At 42.9% G+C, this 9,684-nt stretch overlaps 1 long non-coding RNA gene across 1 annotated transcript; it reads right to left on the reverse strand.

The window, feature by feature from the left end:
- Positions 1-7,623: 7,623 nt before the first annotated feature.
- Positions 7,624-9,390, reverse strand: LOC125540817. The gene is made up of 2 exons (XR_007297387.1): positions 9,185-9,390; positions 7,624-8,081 (listed from the first exon to the last, which is right to left on the reverse strand). It is a non-coding gene; the product is annotated as an uncharacterized LOC125540817 (long non-coding RNA).
- Positions 9,391-9,684: the final 294 nt, after the last annotated feature.

Here is a 9,684-nt window from a genome sequence, read left to right on the forward strand (position 1 = left end):
TCTTTTACGCGGTCCACTCTCCCGCACCCCGCTGTAATCCCTACTTGATCATGGTGCTTTATGCCACATATTATGATCCAATGATGTGTTGCCATCCTATGATGTTTTGAGTAGATATCTTATGTCTTTGGGTTGATTGATGATCTAGATCGGTATGAGTTGTATGTTTTACTTTGATGCTGTCCTATGGTGCCCTCCGTGTCACGCAAGCGTGAGGGGTTCCCGCTGTAGGGTGTTGCAATATGTTCATGATTCGCTTATAGTGGGTTGGTGAGTGACTGAAACACAAACCCGAGTAAGGGGGTTGTTGCGTGTGGGAATAAAGAGGACTTGATGGTTTAATTCTATGGTTGGTTTTTACCTTAATGATCTTTAGTAGTTGCGGATGCTTGCTAGAGTTCCAATCATAAGTGCATATGATCCAAGTAGAGAAAGTATTTTAGCTTATGCCTCTCCCTCATATGAAACTACAATAGTGATCACCGGTCTTGTTAATGGTTGCCTAGGACAATTCCGCACACCGATCCACCATTATTCCACACTCGCTATTTATAATATTTAGTAATATATTTTGACTTTATGATAACAGAACCTACTTTCATATTTTAGCTCTCCGATATCATACAAAGTTACCCACTTCATAACCACAACATAGTTTTATTTCTCGTTGCTAGTTGGAAGCAAATGTTTGGTGTACGTAGAGTCGTATCAGTGGCAGATAGGGCTTGAGAGAATATTGATCTTACCTTTAGCTCCTTGTGGGTTCGACACTCCATACTTATCACTTCCACATTTGGAAATTGCTACGATGATTCCCTGCACTTGGGGATTATCATGCAGCTGCAGGTGCTGGTGCAACGCTAGTCGAGCTGCTCCCCAAGAAGTCAGCAAGGGGAAAGTCCGCTACATTTTTTTCTGGATTTTGCCTGCTCCAATTGAAAACGGCCGGAACCAAGGTAGCAGATATATCTACAAGCACCTATTTTGCAGCAGCTACCGCTGTTGCGATGTCTCAGATGATTTCTTCTCAACCACAATCTCAACCTTCTTGTCGATGTTTTCTTCAGTTAACCTCCGTCTTTCCTTTATCTCCTCCGTGGTCTCACGGTAGTACTTCTTCCATGTGGCGCCGTCTCCGACATCGTGCACGCGCCCATACGTCGGTCAAGTCTCCACCGGGAGTCCTTTCAATATGTTCAACGCTCGGTTGAATGGAATGTCCCACTTGGGCCTCGCCAACGCCTCAGACGGCGAGTAACTTTCGACCGCAATCCTGTGTCGCTCTCTCTGCAAAAGGCACAAGGATCGTTTACAAATATGACTAAGGTGCAGTCGAATTGATCAGAAACTAAAATTACCAGCAGTCTCATGAACTTGGTCGTGATCGCGTTCGTCTCGAAAACCTTATTCACTGGGTCCCAACGGTGCCAGGCCCTGAGGACCTCACGCTCCTACGGGACGGTGAACTCCGCCAAGGGGTCTGGGATGCCCAGACTCACGGCTTCCGCGTCCTCCTTGGTCCATATGGACCTCTTCCCGCCGTAACCACGGCTTCCGAGGTGGTGGCACCCAATGTTCCTCTTTTGAAGCTCCTTCATGTACTTCGACTTTTTTTGGCAGCTTCGGCCTCGCAAGCCGCCTTGAATATTTGAAAGTGCTCTTCCATGATTGTCGGATTATCCTTTACAATCTCGGAGTAGGGTTCCTTTTTGTTGACGATCCGATATTTCACCCTTGATTTCCAGGCGGCCAACGCGTCGCTAAACTTGGTCATGGCGTGTCTGTTTATCTTCTTCATTGCCCGGTCCTTATCTGGATCTTTATAATCCTTTTCATTCTAGCCCGGGAACAAGAATATCTGGTGCGGCTTCTTTAGGAGGGAGGGCCTCATATTATCTATCTTCTGTAGTTTCTCATCGTTGATGGTGGCGGTTGTCCGTATGATGCAGACTATTTGATTGCCGTAGCATGCGCGCGCTTCCTCGGGCGTGTTTGGCTCAAAATTGCCGTCGTCCACCTCCGTGACCACCAGTCTAGTAGTCCTGAGCTTGTTAGGAAGCCGTTGCCTCTTTGCTTTCGGTTCTATACCGGCTCCGCTAGTCTCGGCGCCGGTCTCAGTCTCAGCGCCGGTCTCGATGCCGGTGTCAGTCTCAGCGCCGGTCTCAGTCTCAGCGTCGGTCTCAGTCTCAGCCTCAGTCCTCGATGCGACCGGTGGGCCCACCAACAACATCCGTTGATCATCGGCAAGGCTCAAAAATTCGTCTGCCGCCAGGTAGACATTATCGCAATCACCAGAACCCTATCCTTCATTGTTGCTAGCCATGTTTCCTATGATTAAATCTAGTCAATTAATTATAGACCTAATAAAATGAATAATGACATAAAAAGGCCTATGCTTTGCAGGAACATTGACTCCTTCCCGGTGCGGCAAATCCCGGGCAATCGATATGTCCTAGTTTGTAGCACAAGTCATGCCAAAATTCATGGAAAATTTCTGCATGACTTTTGCTAAAAAGTGGACAAATCGAGAACCTGAAATTTACCAGAACGGAAATGAATCAACATTCCAGGAAAACATAGGCCACTCGGCTTCATTCCCTGGAAACAGTGTTCAAATATCCATCTTCGACACCGCAACACATGTCCAAATATACACGAGCAACCACATGTCCAAATTTCACAAGCTAATTCAAAAACTAAGTGTAGAAGATAACAAAATTCAGTTAACTTTAGTGCTCTATAATGGTGAAAGGAAAAAATTCAATTAACGTCTAATTTCATTCATTTAGGTTATTCATTTAACTTCACCTAATTAACCTACTGTACCACTACTACTAGCAGCACTACTAACCTAATTAACCTAGCAAAACCCTACTTCCCTAACCAAAAAAACATCTAATTAACATCTAGTAGTACCACTACTGCCCTAACCTAATTAACATGTACTAGCATCATTATATACTACAAGCAGCACTGCTACAATATTTTCTTCATTTTTTCTTTTAAAAAAACATCTATGAAAACAAAAACCCTAATTAAACCCTACTGCCCTAACTAATTTTTTTCCTCTAAACTAATTTCTTGCTCTGAACTAATTTTTGCTCTAACACCTACTACTTAACATCTTTTGCTCTAAACTAAACTTTTTGCTATAAACTAACTTCTGCTCTACTAATTTTTGCTCTAAAATGCAGAGAGAGAGGAGTGGTGGGGGAGGGGTGGGGGGCTTATAGAGAGGGGAGAGACGGTGGTGGGAAGGTGCTCGGCGACAGAGGCAGGGGCGGGGAGGGTGGGCTCGGGCATGGGCAGCGGTGGTCCTGGGCGGGCTCGGGCGGCGGTGAGGTCGAGGGCGGCGACGGTGAGGTCGAGGGCGGCCTCGGGCGGCGTCGGTGAGGCTGAGGGCGGCCTCGGGCAGCGGCGGTGAGGATGAGGTTGCGGGCGTCTGATACGTCTCGAATGTATCTATAATTTTTTATTGTTCCATGCTATACTATATTCTGTTTTGATGTTTAATGGGCTTTATTATACACTTTTATATTATTTTTGGAACTAACCTATTAATCGGAGGCCCAGCCCAAATTGCTGTTTTTTGCCTATTTCAGTGTTTCGCAGAAACAGAATATCAAACGGAGTCCAAACGGAATGAAACCTTCGGGAACGTGATTTTCGGAACAAACGTGATCCAGAGGACTTGGAGTCCACGTCAAGAAAGCAACCAGGAGAGCACAAGGCAGGGGGGCGCGCCCTCCATCCTCGTGGGGCCCACGTTGCTCCACCGACGTACTTCTTCCTCCTACATATACCTACGTACCCCCAAAGCAACAGAGGCATCCACGAAAACCTAATTCCACCGCCACAACCTTCTGTACCTGTGAGATCGCATCTTGGGGCCTTTTCCGACGTCCTACCGGAGGGGCATTGATCACAGAGGGCCTCTACATCAACACCATAGCCTCTCCGATGATGTGTGAGTAGTTTACCTCAGAACTTCGGGTCCATAGTTATTAGCTAGATGGCTTCTTCTCTCTCTTTGGATCTCAATACAAAGTTCTCCACGATTCTCGTGGAGATCTATTCGATGTAATCCTCTTTTGCGGTGTGTTTGTTGGGACCGATGAATTGTGGGTTTATGATCAAGTTTATCTATGTACAATATTTGAATCTTCTCTGAATTATTTTATGTATGATTGGTTATCTTTGCAAGTCTCTTCGAATTATCAGTTTGGTTTGGCCTACTATATTGATCTTTCTTGCAATGGGAGAAGTGCTTAGCTTTGGGTTCAATCTTGCGGTGTCCTTGCCTAGTGACAGCAAGGGCAGCAAGGCACGTATTGTATTGTTGCCATCGAGGATAACAAGATGGGGTTTATATCATATTGCATGAGTTTATCCCTCTACATCATGTCATCTTACTTGAAGCGTTACTCTGTTCTTTTGAACTTAATACTCTAGATGCATGCTGGATAGCGGTCGATCTGTGGAGTAATAGTAGTAGATGCAGGCAGGAGTCGATCTACTTGTCACGGACATGATGCCTATATATGATCATACCTAGATATTCTCATAACTATGCTCAATTTTGTCAATTGGTCAACACTAATTTGTTCACCCACCGTAATACTTATGCTCTCGAGAGAAATCACTAGTGAAACCTATGGCCCCCGGGTCTATTTCCCATCATATTAATCTTCCAACACTTAGCTATTTCTATTGCCTTTTATTTTACTTTGCATCTTTATTTCTCTTTATCATAAAAATACCAAAAATATTATCTTATCATATCTATCAGATCTCACTCTCGTAAGTGACCGTGAAGGAATTGACAACCCCTTTATTGCGTTGGTTGCGAGGTACTTATTTGTTTGTGTAGGTACGAGGGACTTGAGCGTGGTCTCCTACTGGATTGATACCTTGGTTCTCAAAACTGAGGGAAATACTTACGCTACTTTAGTGCATCACCCTTTCCTCTTCAAGGGAAAAACCAACGCAGTGCTCAAGAGGTAGCAGCGTCCACACCTGCAAGAGACGGCGATGAAGTGGGGCGACGGCGAATCGGGGGGACGGCGGAGAAGTGGGGCGAGGGATTTGGGGGAGAAGTGGTGGCCATGTGGGGAGGGAAACCGCTAGCTGTTTAAGTGAAACATAACGGTAGCGCGTTTCTGAAAAGGCGCTATAGTTAAGTTAGCTACATCGCGTTTTCAGAAACGCACTACTACTATGCCTTTCTCCTTCTCCCCTTTTTTCATTTATTTTTCTTTATATTTTATTTTTTTCCTTTTTCCTTTTTCTATTTCTTTCATTTTCATTTACTTCTCTAATTGTTTTCCAATTTATTTTCTTTTCGTTAGCAGTAGCGCCTTACACATAAACGCGCTGCTACAACAATATTAGCGGCAACACGTTTTGTAAAAGAGCGCTACTATTATGTGTAGCCTATCGGCTTAGTGTTGGGAATTTTAGTAGTAGCGCCCTTACAATGGGACGCGCTACTGCTATATATATATCTGCAACGCGGTTATTCCACACGCGCTACTGCTGTGTAGCAGTAGCACGCTTTTTTAACAAGTGCTACTGCTAAAGTTCTATGTATAAGGTTTTCCCTAGTATTGGATATCTAAGGCAATGATTATGAAATATAGGCATCACGTCCGTGCCAAGTAGACCGAAATGATTCTGCATCTACTACTATTACTCCACGCATCAACCGACTCCTGTGTGCATCTAGAGTATTAAGTTCATGAAGAACAGAGTAACGCATTAAGTAAGATGGCATGATGTAGAGGAATTAACTCAAGCAATATGATGAAAACCCCATCATTTTATCCTCGATGGCAACAATACATTAGGTGCCTTGCTTCCCCTACTGTCACTGGGAAAGGACACCGCAAGATTGAACACAAAGCTAAGAACTTCTCCCATTACAAGAAAAACCAATCTAGTTGGCCAAACCAAACCGATAGTTCGAACCGAATTACAAAGATATCAAATCATGCATACAAGAATTCAAAGAAGATTCAAATAATATTCATAGATAAGCTGATCATAAATCCACAATTCATCGGATCTCAACAAACACACCGCAAAAGGAGATCGGATAGATCTCCATGAACATCGAGAAGAACATGGTATTGAGAAACAAAGAGAGAGAATAAGTCATCTAGCTACTAGCTATGGACCCGTAGGTCTAAGGTAAACTACTTACGCTTCATCGGAAGGGCAATAGATTTGATGTAGAAGCCCTTCGTGATCGAATCGCCCTCTGGTAGGATGCCGGAAAAGGCCCCTAGATGGGATCTCACGGGTACGGAAGGTTGCGGCGGTGAGAAAGTGTTTTCGTGGATACTTCTTGTGGTTTGGGAACATATGTGAATATATAGGCGAAATAATTAGGTCAGGGGATTCACGGGGGGGGGGGGGGGGGGGGGGGGGGGGGGGGGGGGGGGGGGCACAAGGTAGGGGGCACGCCCTCCACCCTTGTGGACACCTCGTGGCTCCTCCGACATCATCTCCAAATCTCTTGGGTGTCTTCTGGTCCAAGAAAAATCATCGCGAAGGTTTTATTCCGTTTGGTATTCCTTTTCTGCGAAACTCAAAAACAAAGAAAAAACAAAAACTGGCACTGGGTCTAGGTTAATAGATTAGTCCCAAAAATAATATAAAATAGCAGATTAATGCATATAAAACATCCAAAACAGATAATATAATAGCATGGAACAATGAAATTATAGATATGTTGGAGACGTATCAGGCCGGTGGCCAGCTGCTGGGCAGCGGCACACACACGAATCCGAAGTCGCGAGAGGTCTGATGTGGGGTGCGGGGTAGGGGTCGGGACGTGTGGTATCGATTGGTTTTTGGAAGTGGATCACTGTTTTCCAGGACCGTGCGATTTTCTATTAATTCGGCCACCATGATTTGGAGACGTGCGATTTGAGCTTTGAGGGGACGCGGAAGTTGCCGAAGCGAGTTGCAATTTTCTTCGGCCCTCAGAGTGGTCCGCTCGTTGTTAGGAAAGGCAGGGAAGGATGCGGTAGGAAAGTTAGGATTTGAAATTGATTGCCATGAAACAGGATTTTATTGTTTGGTAACATGCTATCGGTTCCTACCCGTTTGTAACGTGTCTGGTTAGGAAAGCTTGAAAATATTTGAATGGTTTTTATTGTGAGGGCGAAGAAATCAACATGAGGAGGTGGTGGTGAGAGATGAGACGAAAATAAACTAGACAAAAATAAACCAATGAAAATAAACTAGACGAAATAAAACCGTGGAACGGAGACTACCAAGTCACCCCTTAGGAGTAGAGATTAAAATCTAAAAATACTTTTGCTGTAATTTATTTACTTTTATTTTTATTTTGTGTTTTTGTTTATCTATCTACCATTATCAGACTTGATTCTTGCAATTAATCGCCAAGGAATTCACAACCCCTTGGTTACGTACTTATCTCTATTGTACTACATCAGACTCTCCCCTTCGGGAAAATCCCAACGCAACTCACAAGTAGCATTGGGTAATACTCATATCAAGAAAAATTATCACCTACTGACTGCATGAATGGTGTTGCGCGCAAAGAAGACACCCAAGTCACAATAAATTCATATCAGTTGTGTATTAGTATTCATATCAACAAAAAATTATTACCTGTTGATTGCATGAACTGAATACGCTTGATACAATTCTGGTATGCGTTCAGAGAAACTCAGAACTTAAAAATCCCATCAAATATGATGCTGCATGTGTACATTCCTGGATTTAAATAATTGATCCATAATTACAAGCCGGACCAGGATGTATTTTACCAGTAAGGGGTTGTTTGGAATGGGTGTAAAATTTGTGTGCCATCAGTAGTTAGCTTGAATTTTTTTTTGCGGGATAGTATTTAGCTTGAATTTGAACTAAATACCAATGGACAACAACAAAAAATACACTCATTCCAAACAGGGCCTAATGCAAATCTTGACAAACTGCTCAAGTCGTTGTGGAGTGACGATTGCAAGGTCGAGGAACAACGCAGGGAATAGTGGTACAAGTATGCTTCGGCGGACATGTGCGAGAACAACCCTTATGGCCTCCTGGATAGCCTGCACATTGATCCAAAAAGCAAACATCATGCTCTTTATCTCTTAGTATAGGTGTAGAAGCAGTGGCACACCTAGAATTTGACCAACGTGGGCCACCATTACAATGGGTGGCATTTTTTTGATCAAAACAATTACAAATAATTAATAAAGTAGTAAATATACATATGAATGCACTAGTAAAAATAAATTCTGCAAATTTTTTGTGGGGGCCATGGCCCCCACGACCCCACCCCTAGCCCCTAGGTCCGCCGCTGTGTAGAAGCATGTACTCCCTCTGTCCCATACTATAGTGTACATTGGTTTCATGAAAGTCAAACTTTCACAAACTTCGACCAAGTTTATAAAGAAAATTATCTATATCTACAACACCCAATATATATGATATGAAGATCTATTTTATGATGAATGCAATGGTATTGATAAGGTATTCTATATATTGATACATTTTTTATTTTTCTATAAACGTGATCAAGGTTTACAAAGTTTGACTATAAAAACTGTAATAAGCACTATATGTTGAGGTGGAGTCAGTAATACTGTAACAAAAAAATGGTGCACTTAACATTCTGCCTAAATAATTTAATAATTTGTTTAAATGCATTCCAGAGAGTTTTGAGATTATTATGATATAATCAAGTGCAATGATCATATCTATCTACATTAAACAATAGGAATGCGAATGAATAAGACTTAGATTATCCCTACTCTATTTTATGAAACAATGTCAAAAGTATATAGGGAAATTATGCCAAAACCTATAAAAAATGCTGTGGTAGTTAGCAAAACTAGGCCTGAAGTAGTGAAACGATGTACAACTAAAATGTCGCAGCGGCAACCCTGCACAGTATCGCCCACATAAAGGGAGTTCTAGGAAGTCACTAGTGAGTAACTGTGACTTGGGCACTTCTCCTACTCATCCGAGTGCCAATCGGCGGTAAAATCAACCCCTTACTGCCCCGTACCCTATGGGCTGTACTTTGATCCGTGCTACGTACTAAATAGATTGAACATGCATGTGTAAGCTCGCATAAAGAAAATGACAGTAATTCACTGATCGATATTAAATCATTAGTTGCGGATACATAAAGACAGATTAGGCTTACATATTGGGTAAGGACTAGCACGAACCATATCTTCCTGCTTCGTGGGTGGCAGGATCAGCAGGAGCAGAAATAAAGTTGAGAGTAGAAGTGAGGGTCTTGTTCTGATTGATATGATATGCATCTGCAAGCTACCTAGTTTACTTCTCAAAAGGTAACAAGAAGAAGAAACCATCCACTGAATATATACGCACATCCGCAGTGTCCAATTCGTTTTCTGCTTCCTATTTTTCTTGTATGTGAACTAATTGAGTCAAGTCATAAGATTAATTACTGGGTGGGGCCTTGCAAACCATCGACCAGCCAACTGAGACTGGACTGAGTATACAAACGAAAAATTGGTTGCCTGCGGAGCTAGAAACCTGCAAAGATGTTGACAGGCTTGAATTTTGTGCCATGGTTACCTTTTTTCTGCGTAGATGTTGGCAGACTTAAATTGCCCACTTATTTGTATGAAAATGATCCTGTAAAACACCATGTAATGCACTGTGCAAGAGCAAGTC

Source organism: Triticum urartu, chromosome 2 (assembly GCF_003073215.2).
Source record: "Triticum urartu cultivar G1812 chromosome 2, Tu2.1, whole genome shotgun sequence".
NCBI classification, from domain to species: domain Eukaryota; kingdom Viridiplantae; phylum Streptophyta; class Magnoliopsida; order Poales; family Poaceae; genus Triticum; species Triticum urartu.